Raw genomic sequence first — 9,891 nt, 5'->3', positions numbered from 1 at the left:
AAAAAAAAAAAAAACTGACCACCTCCTATCTCTCCAGCCATCCCCTAAAATACCTCCATCATCTAGTATCAATAAAAAAATGCATATAATGGAGAGATGGTTATAGGAGAGATACTGAAGGAAGGCAGATAATGGAGAGATGGTAGGTAGAGGAAGAGAAATGTCATTTGAAAAGGTTAGCAAGATTTACCTTTTTCCTATTAGCAATTATTTAGATCTGAGTTACAAATGAAGAAAAAATAAAATGAGTAAAATAAGAAAGAGAGAGAATGATAAACATTTGACTGAGCCTTTTATTCAGGTTATCCAATATTCTGAACCGATTTCCTATTTAAATATAACTCAATTTTAATAATGGCTGGAGAGTGGCCAACTATATTTGTGGCACCTCCTACTAAATTGCGGTCTGAAACTTAGTTAATCCATTCGACGTGTTTGTCAAATGGTCAAACCGAGAATGAATGTAATCGTGTGAATCTAAATAAGGAAAAATAGAGAAAAGGAAGATTTGGAAAGCATATTGAAATAAAAAAAAAAGAAGAACGAAGATTTGGCAAACAGGATGAAAAGGAAGATCTGGAAAGCATATTGAAATAAAAAAAAAGAAGAACGAAGATTTGGCAAACAGGATGAAAAGGAAGATCTGGAAAACATAGTCAAATAAAAAAAAACTAAGATTCGGGAATAGTAAAGCCAAAGAAAATGTGGGAAGAAGAACGAAGATTTGGCAAATAGGATGAAAAGGAAGATCTGGAAAACATAGTCAAATAAAAAAAAACTAAGATTCGGGAATAGTAAAGCCAAAGAAAATGTGGGAATAGAATTAAACTGATAAACAGAATTAAACTATTTAGATATAGGAGTAAAATTAAACCCTTGGAATAAACCGCTTAAAAGAATTATAGAATTAAACTCGTTCGAGAAAGTGATTAAAATAATTAGATTTAAATTGCTTAAAATAATTGGAGGTAGAATTGAACCGCTCAAAAGAATTAGAGTGCAAAAAAAAGAGAGAGAGAAGATATTAGGAAAAAAAAGAAAATTAGAACGAGTTGAAAATTGCAAGTACTGTGTAAATAGAATTAAAATATAACATAGAAGAGAAATGAGTGAGGGAAGAAAAATGGAAAATATGAGAAATTATTATATTTGTATCTATAGGATATAGCATTAAATGTTGAATTATACAAGCCACTTGAAATATTAATAATATTGACATATTATTAATTTAAGTTTTAAGTTTTCTTATCCTATATAATTTGGAAACAATGAAAACATGGAATTCGATTTTTATTGAGACTGTTTAGAGTCGTATTTCACACGGTTAGTTGGATTATTAATTAAAATGTGAAATACTAACAAAAGGTGACGAACGATGGTATTTCACACGGTTAGTTGGATTATTAATTAAAATGTGAAATACTAACAAAAGGTGACGAACGATGCATAGGAAACAAACTTTGGCAACATTTTGTGTAGTTCTGGAGGAACGGGAGCTTACGTTAAATAAATTAGGGAATACTTCGGCTAAGGCCAACCAGGTAAGTAGTCTTACTATAGGATAGGCTAAAAATTGCATGAGTTACGATGATGTATGAACTATGTCGTACGATGCGGTATATGAGTTATGATGATGTATAGTTATGATGATGTGTGAGTTACGATACTTGATGATGTGCTTAGTATATATATATTTTGATGAATGTCGTACTTGATATGTTTGATGCATTTTGTGGCAATATGATGAGTATGATGATTGCGTGACGTTTACCTTAATATGATGATGTTTTCCATATTGAGCATGCTATATGATGATGAGTGCCATATTGCATCATGTCGTTAGATCGACATAGGACACAACCCTAAGAGAGTGTAAGTGATATTAATATAAATATTCACGAGTATGTGTTACCTAGAGTAACAAAGAGATGAGACTAGAGGGTTGTGTCAGAAGAGACATTATGATGGATTTAGAGGGACCTCATGCATATTGTATGTTCATAAACATAGGGCTACTTCCCCTAGAGATGATGAGTGCGGACGCGCACCGTATGATGAGCGCAAATGCGCACAGGTGCGAATGCACACAAATGAGGGTGTTCATGGGGTGCATGACACTATGGGGTTCCGCTGACCTCTGGACGTCGCTACAGATTAGCTTGACCAGAGGGTCCAGGGGGTGTGCGAGCGCCCTGGGGATTCATACTCACACGTGTGAGTCGTGTGTAGGGAAGTACTACACATCCAATTTGTCCGAGATTGGAGGCCACCCCTAAGATGATTAGAGATAGGTCCCTAAATCATGATTGCATGGCCCCTATAGTGGGGCCACTTACAGAGTATTCTTTGAAATACTCAGGCCGTGTGCCACATCATTTTTCAGGTAAAGGCAAGGCGCACTTGTATGGAGGACGGCGCCATCGTGAGCAGAGACTATGGCACGTGCATAGGGTAGATTCATATTTAAATTTATAGTCTTAAGTTAGAATAGGTTGTTTTGCATTTCATTGTTTTAAATTATTTTGTATTTGTTTTTGTTTTCTCTAAATTTCAGTAATTCATATTTAAACACGCAAGATCATGGCTGTGTTTTCCAGAGAAGAAGTTGTTTTAAAAGTGTTTTTGAAGTTTACGTTATAAATTATGTTCATGTAAGAGTTTTATTTCTGCATTATAGATGAGCATGAGACATTACTATCGACTCTGAGTATATGGAAATTTAGGGTCGTTACAGACTTTCAAGTCTTTTAAACATTTCTTAGTCATCTTATCCTCACGGTCGCTCTTATAAGGATGTGATCTTAGGTGATTCATTTACCTTTATTTTACTCAAAAGTCACACTTATTCACATAGTATTGTTTTTTTCATAAATTACTTTTTCAACTAAATTTTATAAATTCGAAGTAAAAAAGAAAAAAAAAAGTAAAATAAAATGGAATTTGAGATAAATGGATAAGAATATTACTTTAACATCTTTTTTTTATTTTTTTATTATATCCATAAATATATTTTTGTATTAATAATGGTAATATTATATATATTACATCAATTTAGTAGTTAATCATTTGATTTTTCACAAATTTTGTCTGAGCTTTTGTTTCAGTTTAATCGAACCAATATGCTTTTCTTGACAAACAAAATGCTAGTTAATATGTAAGAAACAATCGAACCAATATAGTCATTCTATTGTAAGTACAAAATTTACTAATTTTGTTACGACATAGCAATATAGCATAACGTGAGACATCCGATTCCTTCAATAACTTTGTTTCAGAACATGCCCACTAGTAGCTTCATTGACAAAGAGGGGCTATGTGGTGGACCTCTTGACAACTGCAATGGAGGTCATCGGGTCCATCTTTTGAGGTAGGTGGAGTTTCTATCGTTCTAGATATGATCATCTTATATTGCATGAGACATCCATCCGAAATGGTTCAAAACAAGGAAAGAAAATCTATGGATTCGGATGTCTATTTTCCACCTAAGGAAAGATTTTCTTTCCAAGATCTAATTGAGGCCACGAATACTTTTCACGAGATATGTGCTTATGGTGGGACTGTATACAAGGCAGTGATGCATTCTTGACGCATTCTTGACAGGCCATTACTGTCAAGAAGTTAACATCAAACAGGGAATGGAGCAACATCGATAATAGGAAAGAACCTGTAGAGTATTTTTAGAGTTTGTAGTATATGAGGTAATGGTTATGTTACCCAACTATTGCTTAGATTTTGCATTTGTTTTAGGATTCAATAAAGTGTTCTTTGTATAGTTTTTGAAAGGAGCTATTTTGTTATGGAACTCCTATTTTAGTCTTTAAAAAGATCTCCATCTTTGTTCAATCCCACATCAGTTAAAGAGGGGAACAAAATATTCTTTACAATGGTGTTGTAATCTCTCCTTGATAGACACATTTTAAAACCGTGAGGTTGAAGATGATATGTAATGGGCCAGAATGGACAATATCTACTAAGGGTGGGCTTGGAACGTTACAAATGGTATCAGAGTTGGACACTAAGCAGTGTGCCAATGAGGATCCTAGGTCCCTAAGGGAGGTAGATTGCGATATCCCATATCGGTTGGAGAGGGAAACGAATCATTATTTATAAGGGTGTGGAAACCTCTCTCTAATTGACGCGTTTTAAAACCGTGATGTTGATGAGGATATATAACAGGCCAAAGCGGACAATATCTACTAGCAGTGGACTTGAGAAATTACAATCTCTATTTTTAATATACAAGAGAAAGCGTTGTTGGAGGTCCTAATGATGATGAAAGAGATGCCATTTTACAAATGGGTCAAACCCTTACTTTGTTTAAGATATTTGAAGGTGGAGAATACAGGGCTTGGATTCTTTGCTCGGACAAGTCTATGAATCCACAAGTAATGATAATATGATATCCATTAATTTTTTTTTTATTTTAAAAAAACATTTAAAAGGAAAGATTATAATGCTTGGCATAATCTTTATACCCATTAAAGATCTTTTTTTTGTTTTTTGTTTTTATGCTTTTAAAGGCTATTCATTAATTTTTTTTTTAAATTTTATTTGGAATGGATAAAAATGTTGAAAAACTCTATTTATAAGTTGATATTTTAGTGGCGTTTTTATATTTCATTAAAACTAATACACCATTGTTGGGATCGATACCAGTCGTTAGCTTTGATACCAGTTGTTAGGATCACACAACAACGCACACGCTCGATCTAGATGAACACAACGAATGAGATAGAGAAAATTGCAAGGAGAACTCTAGCTAAAAGGATTTTTTTTTTATGACTTCAGGTATGTACAACAAGAGAGAGTACAGAGAATAGAAAAAGTACATTTTCAAAGCTCTACCGGACGAGATATATATAAGGTTTAGTTTACTATATATAGCTTTACCAGATTTAGCCATCTACTATATATAGCTATTTACCATATATAGCTTTACCGGATATAGCTTTACCATATATAGCTTTACCAAATATAGGTTTACTGGATATAGCCGTTGAGCAAGCTATNAGGATTTTTTTTTTATGACTTCAGGTATGTACAACAAGAGAGAGTACAGAGAATAGAAAAAGTACATTTTCAAAGCTCTACCGGACGAGATATATATAAGGTTTAGTTTACTATATATAGCTTTACCATATATAGCTTTACCAAATATAGGTTTACTGGATATAGCCGTTGAGCAAGCTATAAATAAGCATCAAGCTCCATAACCTAACAATTCTCCCACTTGGAGACTGATCTAGTCAACCAAGAATTTCACTCTCAAACGACCATGAGCATCTTCACTGCACCATACCAATTGAGGTTTTGCACAACCTCAATATTCCAACATCAACACATTTTGTCAACATGTTTGTTGGATTCTTTGCACCCTCTATCTTCTCCAAACACGTCACCATCTTCAACTAACCTCCGAGTGAAATGGTATTGCCTTCTGTGTTTTGAATGATAGACCGGGTTCCTCGCCAACAGCATGAGTCTCAGGAGTTTCTTTAGTATCCGCTACAACATCACTATGTGAATCTTTCAACAACTCAACCTCAACTCCCACTTGCTTCACCTCTGGTTTCTCAGTAAGAGTCTCAGGAGTTTCATCGATGCTTCCGGCCGACGCAACCCCCTCTGGAGTTTCAGAGACGCAACCCCCTCTAGAGTTTCAGCGATGCTTCCGGCCAACGCAACCCCCTCTGGAGTTTCAGCGACGCTTCCGGCCGACGCAACTTCCTTTGGAGTTTCAGCGATGCTTCCGACCGACGCAAGAGTTTCAGCGACGCTTCCGACCAACGCAACTCCCTCTGGAGTTTGAGCGAAGCAACCCCCTCTGGAGTTTCGTGGTCTTGGAACCTTGCTCCACATTTGGTTCCATTTCCAACTGCACTTTCTTCAATTCTCTAGCGGTCCTTGTGAAGCTAACTCATTTCTGCTTGCTCATAACGTAGTTCTCACAATGACCCACATCAACAGATTTCAGACCTTCTAAAACTCCTTTCGCAGCTAGCTTCCTCATTCCTTTTGCGCTCATAGGTTCAAGTCTATTGTGTCGTAGACTTGAATTTGAAGCACTCCCAGCAACAATAGCTATGTTCATACACCCTGTAGTGGTGTATAGGGTTCCATATTTTGAGCCACGTGCTACCACCGTAGCACCCTTCATAATCTTCCACGAACCCTTCCCTAACTTTGTTGCATAACCTATGCTATCCAACTGACCAATAGAGATCAAGTTCCTTTTGAGAGCAGGAATATATCTGACATCCTTTAATGTCCACTGATTTCCTGCCGGAGTTTTTATGCAGACATCTTCTTTTCCTTTAATCTCCAAATCTTTGTTGTCGACAAGATACACCTTCTCAAAATTTCCTGACTAGAAATTTCGGAACAACTCTTTATTTGGAGACGAATGAAAAGATGCACCTGAATCCAAAATCCAGGATTCAATCGAACTGTCCGCGCTGAGGATTAGAGCATCCCCAATGTCTTCTGCTGAATTTATAGAATCATCATCATTTCTAGATTTGTGATTCTGCTTCCTCTTTGGTCTTGTACAACCTGTCCGAAAGTGACCTTTTTCTCCACAATTCCAACACGTTACGTTTGGTCTATTTGGAGATTTTTCTCGGTTCTTTGATTTTGATCACCCTTTGTTTGGGCCCTTCGGTTTACTCCTTCCCCTTCGATCAACACTGAGAGCATTGCCTGATGAATCTCCTCTTTCTCGTTTGCGAATACTTTCACTGAGAACTACATCTTGAATTTCACCAAACTTCAGTTTATCAGATCCTCGGGAGCTGCTGATCGCAGCAACAACAGTATCCCATGACTCGGGTAAGGATGCCATCAAAATCAACGCTTTAATTTCATCTTCGAAATTAATTTCCACTGAACTCAGTTGACTTATGATGATATTGAATTCATTTATATGATCAGCAACACATCCACCTTCAGACATCTGTAGATTGAACAATCTACGCAAGAAATACATCTTATTCATTGCCGACAGTTTTTCGTACATATTCGACAGCATCTTCAATAGATCTGACATTGTCTTCTCCTTGATAATGTTGAACGCCACGTTTCTAGATAGTGTCAACTGGATCATCCCTAAGGCTTGTCGATCCTTGAGCCTCCACTGTCCCATGGTCATGGTATCCGGCTTCACCCTCAACGGAGGTTCGTGAAGATCTTTCTGGTACAGATAATCTTCAATTTGCATCTTCCAGAAACCGAAATCGGATCCATCGAACTTCTCAATTCCAATCTTTGAACTTTCCTTCTTCACAGATCGTGGTGAATTTCGCCTAGCTCTGACTTCCGCCTAGCTCTGATACCAGTTGTTAGGATCGATACCAGTCGTTAGCTCTGATACCAGTTGATAGGATCACACAACAACGCACACGCTCGATCTAGATGAACACAAAGAATGGGATAGAGAAAATTTCAAGGAGAACTCTGGCTAAAAGGATATATATTTTTTTTTTATTGATGACTTCAGGTATGTACAACAAGAGAGAGTATAGAGAATAGAAAAAGTACATTTTCAAAGCTCTACCAAACGAGATATATATATGGTTTAGTTTACTATATATAGCTTTACCAGATTTAGCCATCTACTATATATAGCTATTTACAATATATAGCTTTACCGGATATAGCTTTACCATATATAGTTTTACTATATATAGCTTTACCAAATATAGCTCTACCGGATATAACCGTTGACCAAGCTATAAATAAGCATCAGGCTCCATAACCTAACAACCATATCAAATTTTCAAGAAAGAAAAAAGCATACGCACACAAATAAGATACCAAAAATATCGAGTATTATAATATCATATCGAACCAACCAATTTATGGATATATCGATTTTTTATATTCATTTTGGTAGCCATGTGCAGAACATATCATACCGTTTTGCTTTATAGTTTAACATACATATACCTTGTTCTCCCACAATCCACAAACATAGAGTATTGTTGCATTTGGCTCTATCTCTATCATTCTTGTAGATATCAAAGTAATGTGACAATCCAGATCATTGAAGGTGCAGTAAAACTTTGTTTTACCCCATTTGGTCTAAAATCGAAAGCATAGTCGCCCAAAGGTGGCATTTGGTGGATTCCCAAGTCATCTCGCCATATTCGCTATGAACAGTGAGTTGATTGTGACTTTTTATAACATTTGTTGTGTTTACTGTAATCTGCGGATTTTGGAAGATTGCTCCGAAGAGCATAATCTGAATAGCTACGCTCAAGGCTTCATACGTTCCAAGCAACGTAGTCTGAATCAAGAAACTTGTAGTACCGTGGGGGGTCTTAGGATTTTTCTTGAGTTTCTGATTTTTAGGACCTTGGTCCCTTATCCTCGAATGGTACCTACCATTCTTCTTGCTTTGGTAGTAGTAGAGCTTGTATGGTATTGTTCTTGGTTCAAGATCTTGCGAGTTTCTGAGGTTCATAATACCTTGAGGCATAAGTTGCAACATGCATTCGTAAACATATGAATACATTGTAATAACAAGCATGAGTTGTCTTTAGAGGGTTCTAGAAGGGTCTTGAGTCCTGAGGTGTTTCTTTTAGGCGTTTCTTGGGTCCTAACTTGCTTTAGGTTCCAAGCTTTCTCTAATCAACTTGATCTTTTGAAAATACCTTCTTGTCCTTAAGAATAGGACTTATAAGAAGTAGCAAGTAATTTGGAGCACGCATAGACCTTGAATTTTCAAAAGTAGGCTTGTTTTGATACTTAACGTGTTCCAATAGTTTTCAAACTTTACCACACCCTCAAACATCACAAAATAAGGTCTACCACAGAATTTAATAACATTTGGAGGTCCTCTAGGTCATGAACTATTGGTAGACACCCTTAGGGGCATTATGGTCATTATGCACCATTTCTTGGTTTACCTACTTATCCTTATCCAATGACCACCAAATTTCATGTATAACCTCAACATGCTATAATATGCTCAGAATTAAAATTTCGTAGGCAACGAAGTTCCTCTAGTTTGTTATTTTAATGTTACTTAAATTTTGTGCAATTTGATCGGTTCAAGGCTTTAACTCAATGTTCTTTGAGTTATCTTTTTTTAATATATACTTAATTCATACTTGGTTTAGGATTCATGTGAAAATCCAAGCGATAACAATAAGTATTTCTTAAGAAAAATCCAAGGTGGCTACTTACCTCATTGTCGATGTTTGAGACTTCCATTCTTGAGCTTCCGGTATCCGAATTATTCAAAATTATCTTTAATATATTCCTCTTTGAGTCTAGTTTTAGGAACAGTAAAGAAATTCATAAGAACTGGTCTGAAATGGGTTCAAATTTATCAAAAAGTGTAGAAAGTTCAACATATGGTTACTAGAAAAATCACAATTTTTCTTATCATACCACTCTGGTTTTTCCCTTGTACCGCTCTATATACGCCTTGATATGGACTAAATATCTTCACGAAGTGTTTGGATGAAGCTTCAAGGAAGAATTAGAGGCCAATTTCAAACCTTTTCGAGGTATGTAGCTTGAGTTATAACCTTCTAAAGTTCGCCAGAAAACATGTTTCTCGCCTTTATTTGGGGCAGCCGATTCTAGAGCTTTTCATTGTTCGATTCCTTCACAACTTGTTGAAAATCATATATGGAATGTGTAGGAGTTGGTAGGACGAAAAAATAATTAACCACAATCCTTTAATTTAGAAGAAATTTGAGGAAGAACAACCCATAATTTAAAAGCTTCAAAATCCAAGTTTAGGAATCCTTATCACTTGATTCTTGGCTTAAAACATTACCCATAACTTTATATTCATAGATCAAGCTTGCACCACCATTGATTGCTCCAGAGTTGTGGTGAATTTTCTCATTTTTTGTTTTAAACATTTCTTAAATTGTGTCA

The sequence above is a fragment of the Cucurbita moschata genome, unplaced genomic scaffold, assembly GCF_002738365.1.
Source record: "Cucurbita moschata cultivar Rifu unplaced genomic scaffold, Cmos_1.0 Cmo_Scf00529, whole genome shotgun sequence".
In the NCBI taxonomy this organism is placed as follows: domain Eukaryota; kingdom Viridiplantae; phylum Streptophyta; class Magnoliopsida; order Cucurbitales; family Cucurbitaceae; genus Cucurbita; species Cucurbita moschata.
The sequence above is the reverse complement of the archived record's forward strand: the minus strand, read 5'-3'. Positions refer to the sequence as shown.